General features: G+C 44.2%; 1 protein-coding gene across 1 annotated transcript in view; it reads left to right on the top strand.

The window, feature by feature from the left end:
* Nucleotides 1-4, top strand: part of LOC130382988 (gap junction delta-2 protein) — a 3,442-nt gene extending 3,438 nt beyond the window's left edge. Inside the window, exon 2 of the mRNA XM_056590960.1 lies at nucleotides 1-4. This exon is cut by the window's left edge and continues 2,098 nt beyond it. The gene's annotated coding sequence lies outside the window, so the exon portion shown is untranslated.
* The last annotated feature ends 11,384 nt before the right edge of the window (nucleotides 5-11,388 follow it).

Raw genomic sequence — 11,388 nt, 5'->3', positions numbered from 1 at the left:
TGGTGCTACAGTTTTTCATAAGAAAAAAAAGATGGTTTTAAATGTAACCAAAAACAGACCAGAAAAAAACAAAACATCGTTTTTCTGTCTACAATAAATGTGGGATTCATGTACACCAGAAACGTGTGGTGGAATACTTTCTTTCCTTTGCATGCAGTTATCGGCCCCATCCCCAGACATAGAGTGAGATATGTATTATTATTATATCCTTTAGTTAACCAGGTTTAGTTTCATTGAGATTCAAATCTCTTTTACAAGAGAGACCTGGCCAAGCTTGACAGCAGTACACAGAGAGAGAGAGAGAGAGAGAGAGAGAGAGAGAGAGAGAGAGAGAGAGGGAGGGGCTAGTTTGTAGCTTGGTGCAGTGAAGGCGTTATGAGGCCACACCCACTTTGTCATTTCTCCACCAGGACAAACCACAGCAACAGCAAGACCCGCCCTTAACAGGCTTCACTCAGAAGAGACCGCAACATATATAGAACACCATTACTTTACTATTGCTCTATTACAGTTAATGCACATGAACCGAGAATACTAATTTCAATTATGTTTAAACACAATATAAGAAGGATGACCAGTATTAACCAGTGACTTTGGTCAGGGAGAAAGAAAAGAGGACCTTGTTTGTAAGTTTATTATGATTCCGATTATGGGTTATACTTATAGAGTTTGCTCTGCTCTGCGTCTTGGTTTATGTAAAGGATAGCACCTGCTTTGTGTGTGTAGGGGAGCTTCAGAGACATTCTCTCTTCCTGAGGGTCAGTGGGAGATGAAAAAAAAGAAACCCAGGCATGAAGAGAACAGTTAATGTGCTGAACAACACGCCTACACTTCTAAGAGAGAGCAGTAGAGAGAGGGCGGGCGAGAAGGAGACAGAGGGAGAGACAAGGAGAGGAAGACTGATACAGAGAAAGGAGTGTGGCATCATGATCATAAAGAACAACAGGGAGTAGAAAGGGAGAAATAATGTTGGGTCTGATCGTTATGTGGCGGTCTGGGGAAGGATTACTGAACCAGAGAGAGAGAGGGATATATATATATATATATATATATATATATATATATATATATATATAGAGAGAAAGAGAGGGAGAGAGAGAAACAGAGAGAGAGAGAGAGAGAGAGAGAGAGAGAGAGAGAGAGAAGAAGACTTCCACCGCATCATCATTCTCTAGCCCAGCATGGACCCAAGATGTTCCCCTAACAAACCTAAGAAAAATGGAAAGAAACAAGACAAAATAAAACAGTGTCGAATTGGGCCTGATGCAATGCGGTACCTTTTTCTTCCTCCGCACCCTCTCTTTGCCACTCTCCCTTCCTCTCTCCATTCAGCCTATTGCTCATGGTTGACGTTCTCTCTGTTGAACTTTCTAACCCTCATCTCCATCTCCTTTTCCTCACTTTTGGTCTCAAACTTTGCTTGACAAAATAAAAGTATGGATGACTAAAAAGAGTTCCCTGTTGACTCTGACTCGGCACCCTTTCATTGCCCTAGGCGTTCTACGTTCCGGGTATATATTTTAGTGATTAGTTATACATATATGTCACGATCCTACTGTTGGGTAAGGTTAAGCTGGTTGGTAACTGGTGGTCATGGTAACGGTGGGAGTGGCTCCCTTGATTGGTTGATTGGGGTCACCTGGGGGATCCAAGATGGTGGATATACACAGCATGGTGGCCAGTGGTTACAGCCGGCAGGATAAGACTTTGTAAAGCCATTCACTCAGATGCCAGTACACACCAGAGCTAAGGAGTCCAACGGGGGAACGTGACCGCCCCTTCACCGTCTTTGTTTGTCAAGTGTTTGTCTAAATATGTAAAACCATAACTGAACGAGACAGCTACCGTTCACCACAACGCTTGGGCTATCTCCATAGCAAGAGAGAGAAGGACCAGCGCTCACCAGGAACCCAGGTGAGTCACTACACACGTGCCCCGGAAGCTAGTTGCCTACCCGCTGTGGTTATACCACGTATGTGTCTCGACTCCTGCCTAGACAGAGAGCCGGTTTCCCTAGATACCAGTGGGGTCGTGACATATACTAATTCAAAATATATATATGCATAATAATATAATGATAATATTAATGAATATTATGACATATTTAAAGATTGTTAGAAAAGCTTGAACAATTATCTTATAACTTGGTTGCTGCATACTTTACTTCATTAGATAGTCCAATAAAAGATGATGATGATGATGAGGATGATGATGATGATGATTGTTATTATTGTTAAGATGATGATTATTTGCCCGTGTTTACCCTTGACCTGCATGCATTTCATCCGTCTCTCCCTCTGTATGCAAAAGTAATTGTGCATGCATTAACATCATGCAAGTGTTTGAGGGCTTAGGTAAGGTAGCCAGTTCACAAGGGAAAAGGGCAAGAACTCACTGCTGTGATATATAGAGTGCACATCGACTGGTCAGGGGTTTACTCAACTAAAATAAACTAGCCACACACCCGCACGCACGCACGCACGCACGCACACAAACACACACACACACACACACACACACACACACACACACACACACACACACACACACACACACACACACACACACACACACACACATGCATACACAGAGCAAGAAATCACACAACACACAAACCAAAGGACCCATGCAGTAATCTGTTGCCCGAAAAAAAAACAGTTTAGCAGTGAAAGAGCAGTGAAAGACTGGATAAGAACACCTCCAATTTTCTATGATTGCAAGTACTCTGGGTTTTGAAAGAAGGGAATTGAAGAATCTATCTCTTAAGCTGTCCTTTCAGGTAGGAGGCCTTTACAAGAGAAGACACACATGCATTATTGCGTCGTCTTTGTGGGTGTAGGCAGGTATAAGTAAGTAGGTAGGTGGGCAATTACCTTTTGGACTGAGCTGCTTTATTTTTAATTAAAGGGAGATTAATTAATTCACCAGCAGTGATGTATATTTGACCTATTGTAGACACGCAGAAGAAACGTTTAAATTCCTTTTATGAATCATCTGATGAGGTATCATTCATTATTTAACCAAATAATGAATCTCCATGCTGCATACAAAAGTAGCACAATTCAAGTTATTTTCTAAAGAATGTCATCCAACTCTACTTTTGCACTTTAGCTTGTACAAACCATTTCCTTCACTCCTCATATTTAACACTGGTTTATTTACATCGTCGTCATCTCACTTGTTATTGGTCCGTATTTTTGCTGGAGACAGCTGAACGACAACAAGCCATCCCTGGAAAGCTGGATTTTGCATCCAGCGGTAGTAAACTGTTCAAATCCCATGGCTGCGGAAACGCACGTGAGCCGTGGCTGCTCGGAGGGATTAGATTTTAACCAAAGCTTCCTCCCCAAACCCCTCTCCCCCAGCCCTCCCCACCTCCCCCCTCGGTTCACGGCTCCCCCCTCCCCCTCCATGCATCCTGATAACACAAAATATCACAAAACATTTTCTTTAACTTTCCCCTATTTTTGAATACCAGCAAACTATATGCCATATCATACCCACCTTTGGGTTATGTTTAGGTTAGGGGCTTAAGCTAACCCTATTAAATCATTTGTAAAGGAATACTTCAGTTTATATTAGCACAATTACCTTAATTAAAATGAACACCGTTAGAAAACATAATTTAGAAATGAGGACTAATCCAAATTGTCTTTTGTTCCAACTCTGCTTTATTCACAAATGACCATTCACATAATTGCATTACATTTTTGTCACAGATTCAAATTCAATATGTGATTAATCACTGTGTATCTGAAAGCATGCATACAAGGCACCCACCATAACAAACCTGATGACCCGGAACCAATATGTTTAGGTTTTTATTTTCTTAACTCTAGTACTCTAACAGTTATAACCCAAAAAGTACATCCCACTCTCCCCCCACCACCCCCCCCCCCCCCCATACAGTAAGCATATCCTCCCAAGTCCTGCTCCCTTGCAGATCAGAGAGGAGAAGACTTAGCAGCGCAGGACTGCTATAATTCTGCCTTTTGTGCAGATTACAGCATGAAAGGCTAAAAGAGCTAACAGCAGGAAAAAAATGAAAAAGTTAAATGTGGCGAATGCAGTTCTTTTTGAAACCGCCTCGCCGCGAGCAATGAAATTAGCCCGGGTCTGCAGCACAGCGTGGCATGGCTTGGAAAGATATGGCAAAAGTTGAAACAAACACACACTCGCTGGTTTGGCATGTGGGGGAGGATGCAGCCATGGCTTAGTGTCTAACTAATGGCCCTATAGGGTGAGAACTTTTCCCTCTGTTCTAGCTGCATAGCAGGCTGAATCTCTCCAGACTGAACCGTTTCTGTCCCTGTTGTTTTTCCTATCGTCCCGCTGCTGTTGTTTTGTTTAGTCCCGGAAAATCTTTATCGAAGTCATTTGATATTAGTTTGAGATCAACTAACCATAACTTTCCTTCGCAGTTATTACAACTAAAGAGTGTCTGCTCATAAAGCAGGACTACTCTGTGCTAACGCTGTATTGTGTTGCTAGTGGATGTGAAACGGGCCCTAGTAACAGGGATTTGATTGGTTGGATCGGTGTGTGGGATGATGAGGTAGCCAGGTGGAAATAAGAGCTGAACAACTAGGTGACGGTCCTGAGGGCGGATTCATTTTTGATCCATTTTTTCATTTTTTTTGGGTGACCTCGGATTATGAACGTCAGCGGATTATGTGCAGATTTGTCAAACCAAAGTTAAAAGTGGGACAACCAGCACCTGTGTGAGAATGAATTACAATCAACCAAAATTGCAATCCCTAACGTCATCCAGCCAGTTAAGACACATAAGCCGATGGTTTGATTAAAGAAGATACAATTAAGACACAAGTCAAGCAAGGGTGCAGATGAATTGCGTAGTTCTTCTTCAATTCATTTGGTCCACAAACCCCAATTTTATGAGAAACCGGTATAGGTAACATAGTACAGCCATGCTAACATTCACCCTAATATACGCCAGGACACCAAGTTTTCCCCGAAAAATTGCTTTCCTTGAATTCAATACAGACACAGCTAAGTAGCCTTGTTAGTCTGTTATTCAGGTCATGTTTAATTAAAAAAAAAAATAGCCTCCAAGTGGAGGTTAAGCGCGGAGCACCCGGTACTGCTGTACAGGCGCTTACTCCACATCCACCGTTCCCCTCTATTTCATTCCCTAATGGCCTCTTCTGCTGCTGCCACACTGCTACCACTGCCAAGTCCATCCAGTCCAATAAATGTTTAGGTTCCGCACCGTCGAACAGCCAATAAAAGTCAATGACCAACAAGGCTTTATCAGACACAGAGGTGTTGGCCTGCCGAGCTGGTGGGACTCGTGGTCTGAATGTGTGGATCAATTGGGAGCAGATACATTGCACATGATGGATTGCACATTTTGCATGATTGCCAAATGTCGGTTTGTTAAATGACTGTAACCACAATGCACTTATATATTTGTTTGGAAGGGGGGGGGGGGGGGGGGGGGGGGGGGGGGGGGGGGAGGGGGGAGAGAGGAGAGGGAGAGAGGGAGAGAGAGGGGAGAGAGAGAGGAGAGAGAGAGAGAGAGAGAGAGAGAGAGAGAGAGAGGAGAGAGAGAGAGAGAGAGAGAGAGAGAGAGAGGAGAGAGAGAGAGAGAGAGAGAGAGAGAGAGAGAGAGAGAGAGAGAGAGAGAGAGAGAGAGAGAGAGAGAGAGAGAGAGAGAGAGAGAGAGAGAGAGAGAGAGAGAGAGAGAGAGAGAGAGAGAGAGAGAGAGAGAGAGAGAGAGAGAGAGGTATGGGTGTAGCTCCACTAGTCTCCTGGCTGGCTCCAGCATGGGCCTGCCTGTCATCCAATCTGTTCCTGTTCTGTGGTTTCGAGTCCTGCCCTTCCTGTCCTTTACCTTTCACTTATTTACTCCCTGCAGCCCTCCTCATGCATCAATTATCCTGCTCCTGGTTCCTCCTTTCCCATGCATTCTATCAATCTCTCTCTCTCTCTCTCTCTCTCTCTCTCTCTCTCTCTCTCTCTCTCTCTCTCTCTCTCTCTCTCTCTCTCTCTCTCTCTCTCTCTCTCTCTCTCTCTCTCTCTCTCTTTCTCTATTTCTTTCTCTGATTTGTCCAATTACCTCTCTGCCACACGCACACACATAAATATACACACTTTTAATTTATGTGTGTGTAATTTATGTGTAATTGATGTGACACTTGTTGGGTGTGAAGCAGGTGATATTGTATGTTGTGTATAAATAATACATTTATAATAAAATAATAAAATAGAATAAAACGAGGATCAGATTAGTGCGGCAGCTATAAGTGTGACTGTTATTGCTATAGTGATTATTGTTCCTGCTATTGGGATGTTGAAGCAGTATTCTATTACGTTCACAGTTTTCAGTATCCGTATTATCTGCTTTGAGTTGAACAGATAAGACTGCCTTTGTGCAATCAGTGTGCTTACTGCAAACTCTAGCTTTCATTGAGGCTATATTTGTAGCCTTAATGTAATTATTATAATGACATGTTTATTAAAAATGGAATTGGAGAGGGGCTAGAACATTCCCACCCCCTCACTGCTCCCTAATGAGCCTGTATATGCAATCACTGTTGGTCGCTGGTGGCTAACACATACTAAATCCAGGGAAATTGTGAATACACAAACCATTGTTCTTTTGCGTGATGACAAACTTGAAAAACATTTCAATCTATCACATATTCATGCATCAAAACAAGTGGGTACGTTATCCTGTTGATGTCCTTTCCAGCCTTTCAAACTTTCTGTGGGTGCTGCGGCTCTCTGTCGATGGCCACTGGGCTGCAGATGGTTTGTGTGACCCCTCTGGTTGCCCACGGGGCTCCAACCCACCGACACACACAACAATGAGTCAGAAGGTAGCAATCCCCAAAGATGGACGACGAGATTATAGCTGATACACAAGCATGCAAACAAAGCAAAGTACACACACACACACACACACACACACACACACACACACACACACACACACACACACACACACACACACACACACACACACACACACACACACACACACACCACACACACACACACACACACACACACACACACACACACACACACACACACACACAGACACAGAAAGACACACACACACACACACAGAAAGACACACACACAAAACACTCACATACAGACTAACAAATAGTCACCCACACACGCTTACACACAAACACATACACGCACTCACACACAAACGGATGTACATGCAGACAGACGCACACATGCTCACAACAACATTCACACACACACACGCACACACACACACACACACACACACACACACACACACACACACACACACACACACACACACACACACACACACACGCGCAATATTGTGTATCATCCCACCACATGCTGTTTCTCTGGTGAAGTGGCGGTCTGCTGGGATGTACAAGTGTAGGAGACGTTTGGTTGAGCCCGCTGCAGGAAAGGTGTTAATTACATCGAGAAATGTGCTGTGTTTGTGCCTTCCTCCAATACTTCTACAAACAGCACACGTCCATGCAAATGTAAAACAAGTACACACAAACACAGGCAACACACACACACCCACACGCACACACAGGCAGCACAAACAAGCCCTATGCTAAGCAGGCTCTGCTGGCTCTGTCTGTCACAAGTCGCCTTAGCCTTGCTGTAAGCCTCTTGAAATGTGTGCATCAGACGGCACTAGATCAGAAGAGGCTCAGTCTAATCCACCCGTGTCTTGCACCAATCACTTGAGGTTCTCTGTCATTTAGTGCTAAGAAGGACAAGAAGTGCTAACACAATAGAGCCTACAAGTGCAGCATGGCGCTCTGTACTGATTTGGGCAACTTTTGCTCGCTAGCAAAGGTGATCAGTGTGAATTCTATACTATTCTGAAGAATATAATACAGCATACTTAAACAGAACAGAAAACAATAGAGTAAAATAAAACATAATGAAATAGAAAAGAATAGTGAACAGAATGCAGCTATGTGTGACACCGTTTGGAAGTATGATTGTATGTAGCTGTCGTATTTACGTAATACCAGTTTTTTCTTTATGGTCACACCATTGATTGGTTAAACAACCAAGTGGTGGCACATCTGAGACAATAACATGGTTGGTGGAGATGGTGGTTGAGGCCATTGGCAAAGCACAAAAGGTGAGTTTGGTACTGCTGACACAGTGGAATATAAAGAAATGGCTTAATGATATTCGCAAATCAATAGAGCACATGCTAACAGAGCCTCGACATGCTGAATGTCCATTTCTCCCTGACTCTGGTGGATTTAGGTCCCCTTCACTTCCCCTTCACTGAATGGCTGCTCACACCGACTGCTGAGCCCCACGCTGATCAATGCTGGTGCAGATGGTGCTGGAGGTGGTGGTGGAAGTGGAGGGTGGGGGTGGAGGCGTGGTCGAGTTTTAGCTCATAGAAGCTGCACAAAGATTGGAGCAACAATGGTTCTACTCCCATTGACGATTGGCTATTTTGTCATTGAGTCTTCATCCGAAGCGACCGAAGCATGCGGGGATGTTCTCCGTGTGTTGTTCTCCACGGTCATTGGTAGTGGGGATGGTGTGGGAGCTCCTCTACGCTGGTGCCTGACGACACAACCGGAGAGGAGCTGGGCGCCCTCCAATGTGAGATTTGGGCTCAAGTGACCTCAGATAGCAGCTGTCCACTTGGTGCCCTTCACCACCCACACACACGCACATACAGGCACACACAAACACACACACACACACACACACACACACACACACACACACACACACACACACACACAAACACTCTTGCATGCGTTTGTAGGTGTGTGTTTGTTACAAAGATAATTTCATACACAGTACTCCTTTTCAGTATGGTATGATAATTGATTGACATAGCTATTTAGCTTGTATAGCTAAATAGGGTTAGGTTTAACCCAATTACAGCTAGGGTACGACATTTATTTTATCAATGCCTTTATGAAATGATTGAAAAAGACTTACCTACCCGCCGTGCTCACAACGTTAGCACTCTGCCCGTGCTCACAAAGTGCATGAGCGGGGTATTCATCAAGGCTAGGCCGACCGATTGCTCAAGCTGGAAAGCTTTTATGGGGAGTAGCTTTGGATTGAGGACCGAAGGGATACTCAAAATCAAAATCTTTGCAAATTGCCTATCCTAGTTTTAAGTCACAGTGATTCTAATTTACTGCACCCTACTCCTAGTGATGTATATAAAGGCTTGGTTTGGCATCCACCCTCTCTCGTATTAATGTGTGCACCTATTGAATAAATTGCCTGCCTGCCAAGCCCTTACTGGGATTATATTGGAGCCAGTTTAATTTGACAGAAAAATATCCATAGCATATATACAAAAGCATATCTATAGCATGTACACTGTACATGAAAATAAAATGTATGCCTGTTTCTCTCTGTCTCTTCCTTTCTCTGTGCCTCTCAATTTTTTTTCTCAATGATGTGGAATTACCTGCATTTGACAAAAGGGAATTACAGAGCGCATAAGGAAGGGTTGAAGGGCTAAAATATGAGCCTTTATTATATAACATGGCCATTTTGTTAAGTGAAGCCCCTTGAGAAGCCTTTGGGCGCATGATTAACTTCCACTATGGCTCCCTAGTGAAAGACAGCCAATCAGCGGAGAGCAGGAGACAGGAGACCATTACGCACCAGCGAGACCTTGAGCGAAGTCAGCCCCAATGACTAATCCCAGACCCCAGTCGCTGGAGGTCGTTGCCAACCTTGCTCCCTTCGACTCCACCCTATATCCTCTCTCCACCTCCGTCCCCTCGCTCGAAGCAGTGCTAGGCATCAATTGTGGTATCCTGGTCGCATGTGCAGTATGTCAGCCGAAGGGATTGGTCGGTGGGTGGCTGGGAGTGAGGTGTTGGGCTGGTGGTTTTGCAGGGGGTGGGGGCGCATTATCTATCATGTCTCTATCTCCTCCCATCCCTTTTTTTTTTATCTCCCTCTCCTTTCGTTGTGATTGCCTGAGCACCCCGGTGGGAGGCTTTGATTCAGTTGTCCTTTATTTGACGATTAATCGTGGACTGTTGTTGCGGCGGGGGTTGGGGGGGTGAGGGGGGGGGGGGGGGATCCCCCTTGGGTCCTCTGCACACACATCTGGCGGACACGGTTCCATTATCGACACTCCAACCCCCCGACATCAACCCCACGGCCGTCTCCACACCCTCCGCCCCCCCCCCTCACTCCCTGGGTCCCTCTGGTGATTTCATTAGGTGCCTTCATATGCCCGCCGGTCCAACGTGTGTTTGCAGTCCATAGTTCCTGGGCTCCACCAATGATCCCTGAAGAAGTCGTTTCTAATTATTAACAAATCATAGAAGCTGAATCTCTGTCATCACATGTACCTTAATGCAATTAATAATATGTTTCATTCACAGCTCTTCTGCATTGTGGACTTTTTATACTCAGTATACGGGTTGGGGTTAGGGTTAGGTTAATACTCACAGCTAATGTTAGGGTTTAATACTCAGCACTATGGTAAGGGTTTAATAATAGGGTTAGTTTACTCAGCGCTAAGGTTAGGGTTTTACACTAGGGCTAGGTTACTCAGTACTAGGGCTAGGCTTTAATATTCTGCCCTAAGGTTAGGGTTTAGTACTAGGGTTAGGTTACTCAGCCCTAAGGTTAGAGTTTAATACTAGGGCTAAGTTACTCAGTTCTAGGGTTTGGACTTAATAGTCAGCACGACGGTAAGGGATGTGGCCTTATTCACACTCCATTACATCAACGCACATTCCTTTGTGTTTCCGCCATGGGTAAAATCCGATCCCGCCACTCTGCCCTCACATGACTGAATTAGAGTGTGAAATTTCTGCTAAATTATTCATGAGATTTGCAAACCTTACATCACCACCTCCATCATGGCCCCCATCATAGCGGCCATGAATAAAGCCCCATAAGAAGCAGAAAACAATACAAATGGTTGCACAAGCAAAGACAAACACAGAAAACACAAGTAAGGCATGATAGAAAAGAATGGGAGGACAAAGGGGAATATTGTAGCGTTGGCTGGAGGTTCGACTCTAATCTGAAAGGTTCTGGGATTAGCCCCTTAGGTCCCCAGGCTACCTGCTGTTATCGTTGAGCAAGATGCTGAACCCTAAGCGGTCACTTGATGACACATCTGGAAAACGAAAGAACAAAAATAAATTGTTTCAACAGCCACGAGAAATATAACTGTAGCTGCTATCTCATCTTCCTCTATAGTTGTGGTCGAGCCATGTAGGTTTATATGGGAGTTGTACGGGTATTTCCTTTGAAGCAATCTCCCCCAAATGTATTCTACATATAAATGTGCCTAATTTTCAGTTGCATCCTTTATCTGTGAATAAATTGGTTGTACTATTTGTTGTGTGAGGGGAAGGAGAATGCTGACATTTACAACATTTTAGA

This window comes from Gadus chalcogrammus, chromosome 5 (assembly GCF_026213295.1).
Source record: "Gadus chalcogrammus isolate NIFS_2021 chromosome 5, NIFS_Gcha_1.0, whole genome shotgun sequence".
Lineage (NCBI taxonomy): Eukaryota > Metazoa > Chordata > Actinopteri > Gadiformes > Gadidae > Gadus > Gadus chalcogrammus.
The sequence above is the reverse complement of the archived record's forward strand: the minus strand, read 5'-3'. Positions and strand labels throughout refer to the sequence as shown.